Source organism: Ambystoma mexicanum, chromosome 8 (genome assembly GCF_040938575.1).
Source record: "Ambystoma mexicanum isolate Mex_15411 chromosome 8, UKY_AmexF1_1, whole genome shotgun sequence".
Taxonomy (NCBI): Eukaryota; Metazoa; Chordata; class Amphibia; order Caudata; family Ambystomatidae; genus Ambystoma; species Ambystoma mexicanum.
The window spans coordinates 958,786,017-958,800,101 of NC_090929.1; the positions used below are offsets into that span (position 1 = coordinate 958,786,017).

General features: G+C 52.0%; 1 long non-coding RNA gene across 1 annotated transcript in view; it reads right to left on the reverse strand.

Annotated features, from left to right (window-relative positions):
* Window positions 1-377: 377 nt before the first annotated feature.
* Window positions 378-14,085, reverse strand: part of LOC138473700 (uncharacterized) — a 106,163-nt gene continuing 92,455 nt past the window's right edge. The window contains exon 2 of the long non-coding RNA XR_011268863.1: window positions 378-912. This is a non-coding gene — a long non-coding RNA (uncharacterized lncRNA). The remainder of the gene's footprint in view (window positions 913-14,085) is intronic.

Genomic DNA, 14,085 nt, shown 5'->3' on the forward strand with positions numbered 1-14,085 from the left:
GCCTAGAAACACTTGTGTACAGGAGCCTTATAAATGCCACATCATATCATATCATATCTAGCTGACATCTCTAGGAGCCGTCAGCATGAAAGTAAAAGGTGTAATGTTAAATGTTAACAACACGGCTACAATACATTTTGACAGTTTAAAAGAGCTAGTACAATTATTTGTACAAATTGATGCGTGTAACGGAAGCAACAATTGTTAAAGAAACTGTTTTAATCCCATGGTTTGAGAACTCTTTTCTTGTTTAAAATGTTAGCCTTTTATTTTCACAGATGATGCTACAAGCTCTTAACACCCCTTTGTCATAATATATTTATGTCAGATTTATGCAGAGAGTGTTCACCCCAGCTCAAAATAAATACACAACAAGGTTTCATAAAACACATGTTTTATTGACATTTAAAACATTTTGTTCAGATTTTCTTCACATTAAGTAGCTTGAGTTACACATTTTTATGTATGACCAATTACTTAATTCACAATTGTCTTTTGCCGCGTCGATAAGCAAACATTCATAATAAAGAAATGGCTGACAAATATTCGTAAAGCTCCCTGTCAAACAGCCACTGGCCTTTAATGCATCGACAACTGTGTTGCAGGTTGGCCGCCTCCACTTGCAGTGATGATCCCGCCGGCGACCTTAAATTGCCAAAACCCTCTTTGTGATACTTTTCCCAATAGTTGTCCATTAGCCGGTGGCTGATGTTGACGCATATGTTGCGATGCATAAAATATTGCTACATTCCCTTTGTATAACGCTGGTCGTGCATACAGATTAAATATCAGCCTTGGGCATATACTACCCAGCTGCTCTTTAATTGAATCCAGCAATAATTGTTGAACACATCCAATGGTGGGTTTCACATTAAATTGATTGCTATCCAGCAGGTATTCATTTTTTATTTCCTGTAAATAAGCACAAATACATATGAAACATCTACAGTCTTAATCCTTGTAGGTCAGTTTATGGGGTTCCATGCACATTGCTCTACCATACAGTGACCATTCCGTCTTTGATATACTTTATCTCCCCACTTGCGAACTGTTTTCTCAATAATGCTTCTAACACACATCGGACACCCCCGTCTAAAATGCTTCATTTTGAGAAGGGGGCTATTTGCCTTTTGTATAGCCAGCAATGTTTTAGACATGCATTGCTCTGTCCCTAGACCAACCCTTAGCTGTGTTAACACCTGTATCAAACGCATCATTTCTACAATTCGTTTAGGGCTGAGCATGTGGCATATTTTACATAGCAAATTATCAGTGTAAGCTTTTTCCAAACATTCATGAGCAGCCTGTCGGGGTCATCAATTTTGTGCCCTGAACAGCACCTGTGAAAGTGTTGTTTTGAATACATTTTCACAACAATGACCGTAAAAGCCTTGATGGCCAAAATATGGATCCCAATCACAGCTGATGTGACCGCATCATTTTTAATGCTATCGGTTTTCATTAGCAAAACACAGGTCTTACACAACATATTTTCAGAAGTTTTCAAGTTGGTTTGAACGGGCAAACACAGTAAATATTGATAGGCTCTGCTACAGACTGGTTTTCCTCAGTGCCATCCACTTTATCAGTTAGAGGCTGTAGACAAAACAACTATGCATAGTTTTAACTATAGCTAGTTCTTATGCCCTATAAAATACACAAGCTCGCATTAAGATATACTCACCGGATAACAGGCGGCCCGATAGCCGGGGCTTTTGGCTCCCAGTTTTTGATGATGGCTCAATGGAGCAGAATCACTCTCAGGTGTCATGGCCACACCCCACTGCAAAACCATATATTCATATCTAATGTCCTCAGAACCCCCATCGGTTGCAGCTGGTTGCTCCAAAACCACAACATCGCCATTCAAGGTCGCCATTTCCAGATTAGCAAGTGTTTTGGCACATGCTCCTTGGTGTTTTGAACGCAATCTCCAACAGACTCCCCCTTAACAGTACGTTTTATTCTCTGTGCTTTGCAAAAGGATTAACTGTAAACTTGAATTAAAACAAAATAAAACAAAAGTGTGGGAGCCCCTCTACTGAGAACGAACATGGACATGATATCTTATTCTATGGAATTTCTTCCATTGAAGAGGGTCTACAATCATGTTGTAGTTGACTGCACCCTTCTCAGAGGAGAAAACTCCACTTGCATTACCGTCTGGTCCCACCTACAAGGGCAGTACATCCCCGAAATACTAGGCAATTTTCCTCTGAACAAGAGTGTCACAGTTTATTGAATGGCACCCGCAAGTCAGGGGTCTCCTTCCTCTACAATGAGTGTGGGGTACAATATAAACATGTTGTTTTTTTATACTTCGGATCCTTTTTGAGAAGGCCTCCAAGCTGTCTCGCACCCAACCTCCACAAACAAACTATGTGTCACAATGGACTAGGAACCAGGCCGGTGTGTATGAATAAGATATTTATTAATTTGTTTTTTAATGTCAAATGAGAATAAACAGCTTACATCAGCCAACAATATTGTGGCAACACAAAAACCGAATATCCCTTATGATGAAGCAGTACACTGAGATAACTCAAAATATACAGTGTCAATGATATCCTCTTACCTTCTTTCACCAATGGAAATGAATGCAAACAAACAGGAAAGTGCATGCGAACAAAATGGTGCTTGAGTCCCAGAAAACCTCACCCCCTTCCCCAAACATACACTAGACTTGTCAGTCTTAGATGGAAGGCAGTGGCAAGGAGTAGGAACACAAGTGAAAAATCGGATTTGGGATACAGTTCACAGAAACAATATGGGGAGCAAGCAAAAAATGGGAAAGTTTTTTTTAAAGCACACTCAAAGAATGTCTTTTTTTATTAATGATCACAACTGCTATGGGAAAGAATATAAAGACAGGCAGTCTGTTGCTTGCTGTCACGACCCCCGCCCAAAACCCCCTCTGCCAAACCCATTGGCCAGGTGGAGTCAGGACTCGGGCCTCTAGAGCATGGCATCCTCTTCAAAAGCCCTCATGGGGCCAGTCCTGGCGCCTATGGCGCAAGGCTCATACACCATGAATACACAATGTGCTTGGGAACTACTTTATTATTGTCAGCCAACATGGAGGCATCCACATAGCTTGGTTCCTAAGGACCAAGCTATGCGGTCTAGTGCTTTGGGTGTGGTAGCCTAGGGACAACTTTTCCTGGAATATTTTATTGGGGCTATTTAAACCACATCCGAGCAAGACAACACGCTTCGCGTTACTGTGCAGCTTGCAACGTGACGCTCACCGTATCCAGCTATTCCCTCGTAACTCGGGAAAGCAGAACCTGCAAGGAGACAAAAGGAACATCATTAGCAGCAGCATCTCACCTGCAGTCTTCATCTTTAAACACTCGCAGCTACTGAGAACAGCTTCCTCAAATCTGCACGCCTCCCGGACAGAACGACCTGAAAGAGGAAGATAGAGGCAACATTAAAGAAAGCAGTAGAGACATTTACAAATTACGAACTGCTCAAAAGGCTTACCTGGCTGGTCGCCTCTCGGTTGGCACCACTCTGGACATTCCACTTGTGCTGAAGAACACCGCAACCTACAAGGAAGGAAAACACAGGTTAGCAAAGGCAAGACTTCGCAGAGCTGCGCATAGCGCTTACTTACCGCATCATAGCGCTCTTATGGGGTAATTCATAGAATTCTGCGCACAAGTGATGCACACGGCTGGCGCACAGTGTGCGAGTGCGACTTTCTGCGCCAGCCACGTGCGCTAAAATCCATTTCCGCGCACAGCGTATTCATGGATTTTAACATCCTAAACCAGCCGTGGCGCAGAGTGGCGCAGCGACCCTGCAGCAGTCGCAGTTACGGCCCCAATCCCCTCCCCATGCACCATGTACAGCGCACAAATCCTGTACATGGCGCACAGGCTCACAACCATGAAAACACCTGTAAAACTCCCCGCGGACCCCTCTGAATACACGTACTCCGCTGCGCGGGTAGTCTCACACGTGATTGGGCCTGTACGAGCGGGGTACGTGGATTACTGGGATTTGCGTGAAGTTTCACACGTGATTGTCCCAGTGCGAGCGGGATACGTGTATTACTGGGGTGCACGGGAAGTGTCACACGCGATTGGCCCTGTGCGTGTGGGGTATGTGGATTTGGGGGGGTACGTGGGAAGTTTCACAAGCAGCAGGACTTGTGCGTGTGGGCTACGTGGATTACTGGCGTGCGCGGGAAGTATCACACGCGATTGGGCCTGTGCGAGCAGGGTACGTGGATTACTGGGGTTTGCGTGAAGTTTCACACGTGATTGGCCCAGTGCGAGCGGGGTGTACGTGTATTACTGGGGTGCACGGGAAGTGTCAGACGTGATTGGCCCTGTGCGTGCGGGGTATGTGGATTTGGGGGGTGCATGGGAAGTTTCACAAGCGGCAGGCCCTGTGCGTGCGGGCTACGTGGATTACTGGCATGCGCGGGAAGTATCACACGCGATTGGGCCAGTGTGAGCGGGGTACTTGGATTACTGGGGTGTGCGGGACGTTTCACACGCGATTGGCCCTGTGCGTGTGGGGTATGTGGATTTGGGGGGTGCGCGGGAAGTTACACACGTGGTAGGCCCTGTGCGTGTGGGCTACGTGGATAACTGGGGTGCGTGGTAAGTTTCACACGCGATTGGGCCTGTGCGAGCGGGGTACGTGGATTACTGGGGTGCGCAGGAAGTTTCACACACGATTGGCCTTGTGCGTGCGGGGTACATAGATTTGGGGGGTGTGCAGGAAGTTTCACATGCGGCAGGCCCTGTGCGTGTGGGCTATGTGGATAACTGGGGTGCGCGGGAAGTTGCACACACGATTGGCCTAGTGCGAGCAGGGTACATGTATTACTGGGGTGCACGGGAAGTGTCACATGCAATTGGCCCTGTGTGTGCGGGGTATGTGGATTTGGGGGGTGCGTGGGAAGTTTCACAAGCGGCAGGCACTGTGCGTGCGGGCTATGTGGATTACTGGCATGCGTGGGAAGTATCACACGCAACTGGCCCTGTGCATGCGGGGTACGTGGATTTGGGGGGTGCGCGGGAAGTTGCACACAAGGCAGGCCCTGTGCGTGCGGGCTACGTGGATAACTGGGGTGCGCAGGAAGTTTCACATGCGATTGGCCCTGTGCGTGAGGTCTACGTGGATTACTGGGGTGCGTGGGAAGTTTCACACGCGTTTGGGCCTGTGCGAGCGGGGTACGTGGATTACTGGGGTACGCAGGAAGTTTCACACGCAATTGGCCCTGTGCGTGCGGGGTACATGGATTTGGGGGGTGCGCGGGAAGTTTCACATGCGGCAGGCCCTGTGCGTGTGGGCTACTTGGATAACTGGGGTGCGCGGGAAGTTTCACATGCGGCAGGCCCTGTGCGTGCGGGCTACGTGGATTACTGGGATGCGCGGGAAGTTTCACACGCGATTGGGCCTGTGCGAGCGGGGTACGTGGATTACTGGGGTGCGCGGGAAGTTTCACACGTGATTGGGCCTGTGCGAGCGGGGTACGTGTATAACGCGGTACGGGGGAAGTTCCACACATGCTTTCGGTGTCAGAGCGGGGTATGTGTATCCAGGGGGGTGTGCGGGGAGTCCCACAAGTCAATTGGCAGTGTGGGTTCTCACAGTTGTGCCCTTTACCCCCTCCACGGACCCTGCAGGCAACCCACACTACAGGGGACTACCCAGCAACCCTGGTCATGTCCCGCAGGCAGTCCATCCACCATGGGCATGCCCCCAGCCAGGCCACATGTCACCTTGCACTAGTGATCACCAACACATGTCCCCCAGAACCCCCACCCCCCAGCAGTGGGGGGCACCTGCCAACAGGCCCCCACTCATGTCCTCCTGCACCCCCACCCCCCAGCAGTGAGGGGCACCTGCCAGCAGGCCCCCACTCATGTCCCACTCATGTCCCCCTTCACCTTCACCCCCCAGCAGTGAGGGGCACCTGCCAGCAGGCCCCCACTCATGTCCCCCAGCACCCCCACCCCCCAGCAGTGAGGGGCACCTGCCAGCAGGCCCCCACTCATGTCCCCCTGCACCCCCACCCCCCAGCAGTGAGGGGCACCTGCCAGCAGGCCCCCACTCATGTCCCCCTGTACCCCCACCCCCAAGCAGTGAGGGGCACCTGCCAGCAGGCCCCTACTCATGTCCCCCTGCACCCCCACGCCCCAGCAGTGAGGGGCACCTGCCAGCAGGCCCCCACTCATGTCCCCCTGCACCCCCAACCCCAGCAGTGAGGGGCACCTGCCAGCAGGCCCCCACTCATGTCCTCCTGCACCCCCACCCACCAGCAGTGATGGGCACCTGCCAGCAGGCCCCCACTCATGTCCCACTCATGTCCCCCTTCACCTCCACCCCCCAGCAGTGAGGGGCACCAGCCAGCAGGCCCCCACTCATGTCCCCCTGCACCCCCACACCCCATTAGTGAGGGGCACCTGCCAGCAGGCCCCCACTCATGTCCCACTCATGTCCCCCCACCCACTCACCCACCCAGCAGTGACATGCCCATCTCATGACACAAACCAAAAGTCAACTATGTACATCAACACATGTCCGTCTCACACACACACAGGTTGCCATTGATTGAGTAAACCCACATGTCGACATACATGAACCCAATGAGCAAATCCCACACATTGAAGTAAAACATCAAAATGTATTAACATGAAAATCAATTTAAAGTAATTAAAGCATAAAATAATGGCAAACATGAAATGAAATGCATGTCCAAATAAAAAAAATAAATCCTCAAAAAAACCGAAGTAATCCAAAAGAAAAATGACCAAAACTCTCTGTCCACCAAACCAAATCCAAATGAAACGCAAAAATGTAAATCTATTGATCCATGGTGAAATGAAATTAAAATGTCAAATTAAATCCAACGTCCAACTATGTACAATCCAATTTTCAAGGGTCCATGAGCCCAAAAAAACAAATGAAACCCATCTAATAACCTACCTAACAAAAAAACAATATACAAAAGTGTGGGGCATAGTCCAAAAGCCCCAAAATAAAAAAAAGGAAACCTAACACTATAAACTATTTACAATGGCGGCGGGCAAGTCCTGTGGCTCACTCAGTGATGTTTTCGGCCAGGGCATCATCGAACTCCATGTCTATTTGCTGGAGGTGGGCCTCTGCCCTGGCACCGAGGTCTCGCACTCTGCCCGCCTCAACGCCCGACGCATGGAGAACTCTGCCCTGACCATGGTGAGCCGCGCCTCTTCTGCCCACCGCCGCTCTGCACCTATACACTGGCCCAACCGCAGCCACACGGAAGATTCCAGGGTCCTCCTGCCCTCTGGCCGATGCCGTCCCCCGATGTCGATGGCCCGAGCCATCATTGCTCCCACCTAGAGCCTGCTCCTGCTGTTGCTGCTGCTGCTGCTGTCCATGTGCCCTGTCCGATGATGCCTGCACATCCTCCATCAGCTGGTCTCCAGTTGTGGTGTCCACCCCTGCTGGACCGCCGACTCCCGACTGTGGCAGGGATGGGATCTCCACCAAGCTGGCTGTGTTGGTCAGTCCAGGTCCACAGGGGGCCCTGGTGAAATCTGGGCCAGAAGACGGCAGGGAGAACAACTGGCGCATAGTCTCCACAGAGGAGGAGAGGTCCGCCAGAGTGCGTGTCACATGTAGGACCCACCGACCAGGGCCCCTCCCAACAGTGCCACGTCGCGACGCTGCTGTTCGTGATGGCTTGCGTTCTCTTCCCAGGAAGAACGGACGGCATCATGAATGTCACGCGTGCGCAACGCAACACCAATCAGGACGGAGCCCATACGTTCATGGGACCCCTCGTCTGCAGGTAGTGGAGAGGCAGATGACATGGCACTCTCCCCTACCTGCGGATGGGCCTGGGACGGGGCATCCCTGCTGGTGCATGGCGGTGCAGTCACATGGTCAAGGACAGCGACATGCACAGGCCCCTCCGCGGTGACCTGTGCTGCCTCCTGACCCTGGGCCTGGACTACACCACTTGCACCAGTGGTACTACCCCCACCAGGCCCCATGTGCGGCTTAGTAGCGGGCTCCTCTTCTGTGGAGACCACCAACATGGATGTCTCCACACTGTCTTCCGCCATTGCAAGCTCCTGTGGGGGCTCACCCGGCCCTTCCACCGCAGCCGTAGTGGCAGACCTGGCACCAGCCCCCTCGCTCCCGGATGCTGGCAAGTCCTGGGAGGGTGGCTGGGCCTTGCGTCGCCACCCGGTGGAGGCATCCAAGCCGCTTGGCTCCACATCGCCGTCTCCGCCCTCTTCTTCACTTGACGCTGCATAGAGGGAGACATAGAACACAAGCATCAGGGTACAGTACAATATTCCCCTAGACAGGAAGCAATAACACATGAGTGGCAGTGTCAAACGTCACTTCCATCCTGTCCCTCCACAACACATGGGTGAATGCACGCAACACACATGCAGAAACAGGCACGGCGGCTGCAATCAACATCAGCATTCATGTACAAGGGCCTCTATTAACCAAAATGTTGCCTTCAAACTCACATACATCATGGCTCACACTGATCCCATGCACACACATCACCGGAGGGTCATGCATCATGGCTTGTACACCACAGAAACAGTGGATAGACGCAGTGCATACAACGGTGACCGCACTGCATGAGTGAATGTACACATCATCACGGACATGTGTCATGCATGCATGGCGTTTCAAAGTCACACACACACTTCTCAGACACACACATGTGCACCATACATGTACATGACAGCAGCACCCATCCCTCACACCCCCTCCATGTCCAAGAACAGAGACTGGCATGCTTTCATGTGTGCATTTGGCATACAGCTCCCCATGTTGCATTGTAACACATGCACCAACCATGTGGTTCACACATTACTGGTCTCACATGCATGACCATGATGTCCTTGCACACACACATCCATACGTGGCCTATGTCACACATACAGGCAAGTATCAGACTACCAGTACACTGCAACATGCCCTGTCTCACACACCAATGCTTGGCCACTTACCACTCAACTCCAGATGGGTCTTCCTCTGAAGGATCTGGGAGTGGAACGCTGGGCATACGCGTTCCAGGACCCTCATCTGGATGTCACTCATGCCGACCCGGCCCCCCTCCATGAGGCGCCGGGCCTTGTAGAGGGTCCTGGACCTGAAGTCCTCCCAGCGCTTCTTGACGTGCTTGATGTCGCGGGTTGCCACCCCCTCTGCGTTGATGGCAACCACTACGTCATCCCAGATCCTCTCCCATCCTTCCTTGTTGGCGCGTGATGTTCCGAAGAGGGCATCAAAATGCCCCAGGACATGCTCCACCAGGACACCAACTTCCTTCACACTGAAGCTGGTGGCCCTCTGCCTCTCTGGCTGGGGGTCGCCAGGGGTCTCAGATGGTGTTTGCCCCGACATGGCGACCCCCGAGGCAGGCGTGGGTGGGCAACTGGGTCCTGGGGCTGGGCTGTGGAGCGATGGTATCCCAGTCGGGAGTCTTCTGTTCCAGCAGGGGTGGACACAGCAACTGGAACCCTGGCTGACGTGCAGGCACCAAATAGCAGGGCACGTGGGCAGCAGGCAGGCAGGCAGCAGCAGATGGCAGGTGGGAGCATGCTCGGGGCTCTGGGGGGCAGTAATTCGGCCTCCTGGGCGGGAGCGTGGTCTTCCGTGTGTTGTTGCGTGGCCAGCTTGATACAGAGTGATTTGGCACGTGAAAATCTTGCAGATCTGCGTGTAATTCAAGGAAAGGCCCTTAGCGCGTAAGCACGTCTGTGACATTACGCGCGCGGGCGTTTCCCTCGTGACGTGGGCATAGTGGTTCAGGGTGCGTGAAAAAACTGCACGTCCGCGTGTGAATGCGTGTAATCCGAGGAAAGGGCCTACGCTTCTGTGACGTGACACGCAAGGCGTTTCCCTCAACACGGGTGCATGTTCATCGTACAAGTGCAAAAACTGCACGTCCGAGTGCCAGCTCGTGTAATTGGAGGAAAGGGCCTTAGGGCGTACACGCGTAAGTGACGTTGTACATGTGGGCCAGTTTAAAAGGTGCATGTAGGATGCCATTTCCTTGTACGTGCTTTTCGTGGAGAGCGAGTGGCTGAATTCTGTACTTCTTGTCGGTTCACACGCGATTACTTCACAGCGTTTCAAGTTCGTACTCCCTGTTACCTCTGACAGCGTTCAATTTTTTTGTTGGGCCTGTTTCCTCAAACAGCGTTCACTTCTTCTTTTGTCCTGTCTCCTCAGACAGCGTACAATTCTTCTTTTGGCGGGGGTGTTGCCAACGTGCACACGCGTGTCTTTTTCACGTTATTTTTCCAGGCAGACGGTGAGTCGAGCACGTATTTACCAACTGTGCTTGCCCCGGTGTGTCGCGTACCCCTTCAGAGGTCATTGTAGGAGGTGTGTATTAACCGTACGTTTCATTTTTTGTTTCTGGGTGCCACAGAGTAGTGCGGGTTCATTTTTCCACCCACGTGGTCTACGATGGGTAGCGTGCACGTTATTTTTTTTTTTCGGGGTGCCTGTGCATTGTGTGACCCGTCATCTTTCCCCAGGGGTCACAGACATCCTTGCTAGAGCACTGGGGTACGAATTTCATCTAGTACCCTCCCCTTTCACCCTCAATTGCCCAGGACAATTGTTTACTGCTTCTCCCATACACACAACAACATCAGTGCCATGGTTGGGAGGCAACCAAATGGTAAGGGAGGCAAAGGTGGCTGACCTCCAAAAGGTGGGCGTGGTGGGCGCAGTAGGGGATGTGGCCAGGATTTGCAGGGTGCCCCTAGACTCCAATGTGTGGAGGAGCAATCAGGGACACCCATGCCTCCCGCCCATGGTTGTGGGAAACGTAGCTGACACCATCCCAGCTCAGCCCTTGTTAGACCAGCCCATTGTGGCACCTGACTGGCACAGGATGACTCCCAGGCTGACTTCCAGGTCAGCAAGTCTAAGCCACGTGTGGCGGTGCAAGTTGGTGTCACCAGGCCACGTGGATCTGGGGCAGCTATGTCATCCGCTGCCCCAAGTAGGCAGGGTGGGGAGGCTGCAGGGGCAGCTGCAGCTCGATCCACTCCAGCTCTGAGTCTCCCAGCCGGGACAGTGTCGGTCCCGGTCCATCAAACCGACATTGCCCATGCCAACCTCACCCTGCAGCCAATGCCTGCACCAAGACCTATGGTCATTCTGCATTCTCACACTCCTAGTACCCAGTCCACCGGCGCTTCTGCCCCTACTGACCAGAGCTGCATAAGCCACTCAGGATCCGCACCACCTTTGAAAAAGAGGAAGAAGGGTGCTCTGGCACTACAGGCTGAGACCCCAGACACGGCTACACACTCCGGCACTTCAAGGAAGCCTAGCTTTAATGACGCTGAACTTGATACACTTGTGGCCTATGTGTCGGCACATAGCCGTGAAATGGTGGTGACTGCAGGGTGCAAGACCACACCTGGTCAACATAAGGCACACTGGCAGACCATCACGGACATCATTAGTGCCCTGGGATTTGTGAGGCGCACAGCTGATGATTGCTACAAGCGGTGGAATGACCTAAAATGCAGAGCAAAGAACAAGCTGGACTCAAATCATGCTTCTACTCTGGTGACTGGCGGTGGGTATCCACAAGAGGACAACCAACTCACTGAACATAAGTCTGTTGCTGGAACTTTCGTCACAGAGGAACAGATCCAAGGCGTGGGAGACCTACCAGATTACGACGCATTGTCCGGTGAGTGCCCATGCATGTGTGTGTAATCCATGTGTATGTTGTGTGGATGACAGGTTCTGATTGAGTGCCAGGTGAGGGTGTGTGCACCTGAGTGGTATGGGTCACCCATGTGCTTCCTCCAAAACATTCACTGGCCTTGGATTTGGGTATGACAGTATCCCTTCTGCCCAGAGTAGCCATTTAGCGCCACATTACTGCAGTTGCCCTTGAACTGTCATCTTGCAACAACATTGTTCAGAATTTTTCGGTATGCATTCAGGCTGATTGTTTCAATTCTCCCACTTTTGCAACGCATTTTTCAGCCCTATTGTCACATATGTGACATGCTTCTGTCATTGATTACACCCCACATTGGCCCACATTTGTTACCTTGTTATGTGAATGATTAGACCATTCAGGCTGATTGAGTATTGGCCTGCTCACATTGATTTTTGGTGCCTGTTTGTATGTGGTACATGCTAGTTGTTTCCTGTCAAGTTTAAGTGACCAACTATTGATGTGTACATCTTTCTGCAATCACTGTATTCGTGTACACTGGATGTGTTGCAGTGAGTGGCACATGCATATTTTGTCACACTATGTAGCTTTTTTCATCTCATCATATCCATCTCACATGGATGGCTGACAGTACTCATTCACTGACATATGGCTGTACTTGTGGAATGTACCATGGCTATGCTACATGCCATCTGTGTGATGGCATGTGTCATGTATGTGTATTGGACATACCACTCACAGGCTAATGTGTGATGCCAGCACTACCCAGCATGCAGCAAATGTCTTGCTTTTCCATCTTGGTGTCATCAGTGTGTGCTTTTTGCCTCCCCTGCCAACTCATTGACAGTGCATGCATGCCAGGGTTATAGTCATGTGGGACATGTGTAATTCATGTACTGGATCTCTGCCTTGTCAGGCCTATGTGTGTGTTATGGGGCTCATGCCTGTTTCCATTTGCTGTCTTTCATGTTTTTGCAGGTGATGATGCACTTGATGCGGTTGAGGTGGAGGAGATGGTGCAGACCCAGGAGGAATCTCAGGCACGACCGGGCACCAGTGGGGGACGTGGTGTGGCGGTGGGTGAAAACCCTTTGTTACTGCAGACCATACTGTCCAGGGGTGTCTCTGGGTGCACCTCCTCAGACCTCTATTCAGGTGCTGAATCGGATGATGAGACTTATGTGCTGTCGCAGGTGAGTGTTTCTGGCAGGGATTCTGTTCTGTCCAACCCACCTGCACCAGGGGTAGAATGCTCTATGGGGATGTCAGTGTTGGTTACTCCGCCTTTGGCGGTCACGGTTGCAGGGTCACACTCCACAACATCTGATCCTGTTCCTGGGCCAGCAGATCCGAGGGCGAATGCAGTCCTGCAGCCTCAGGCAGTGCCAGCACAGCAAGGTGCAGATCGCCTTGCCCCAAACAGGTTTGGTGCCCGCCAACGAGGTGGCTGTACGCCACCAGGCAATACTGTATGGGAGAACTCCATGTACGGTACAGCAACCCAACAGGCAGCATCAGTTGAAATGATGGCTCAGGCAATGGAGAGGCCACTTCCATTATCCCCCCCTGAAAGGCAGATTGAGCAACAACAGCAGGCAACAGACTTCATTTGCCAATCACACAGGGAAGACACTTTGGCGTCTAACAGGGACCGACGGGCGGCTCTGAAGACTCTGCGGGAAGCCATTTCTATAGAGTCACAGGGCCACAGGTAAGCCTTGAGGGTAGAACTCCATAACCTCAGGGAGACTCTTGTTGAACTTGAGGCTTCCACAAATTTGAGGACAGAAAAGCAGCTGGAGCGGCTCACACGTTCGCTCTTAGCTGAGCTGCAGGCAACTTGGGGGGAGATCCAGGCATCACAGGAGGCCATGCGTGCCGAAATGCAGGCAACCCATCAGGTGCTGCATGGGGATCTCCGTACTATCATCCTCCAGAACGAGACCTTCCACACCGGCATGCTTGCTGCCATGGAGGACCATACCAGGTCTTTGCGTGGGCTGCCTCCCATAGCACCACCACCTCCTGATGCAGCAGCAGAGGGTGATGAGAGCGACAGCAGCACTTATCCCACAGTAGCGTAGCCGTGCAGGCCATGAGCCCATGGAGGTGTTTTTTTTTTCGCAACATCCACACAGGTGGGTGTTGGTGTGCACCCTGTCCTCAGACCTCCGGGTGCCCCTCCCCTGGCCCCCAAATGGCCATTTTTGATATTCTTTATTTTATTTTTTTACAGTGTGTTGCCTTGTGTGGCTCCCGTGGGCATCCACTGTGTATTCCTGCTGGGCACATGCAGGCTTGTCCTGTGTTTGGGTTAGATGCTTGGGTTCCTGACACACACACCCCTCCTGCTTCCCGTTTCCATAGGCTCGCAAAGGGTGTGA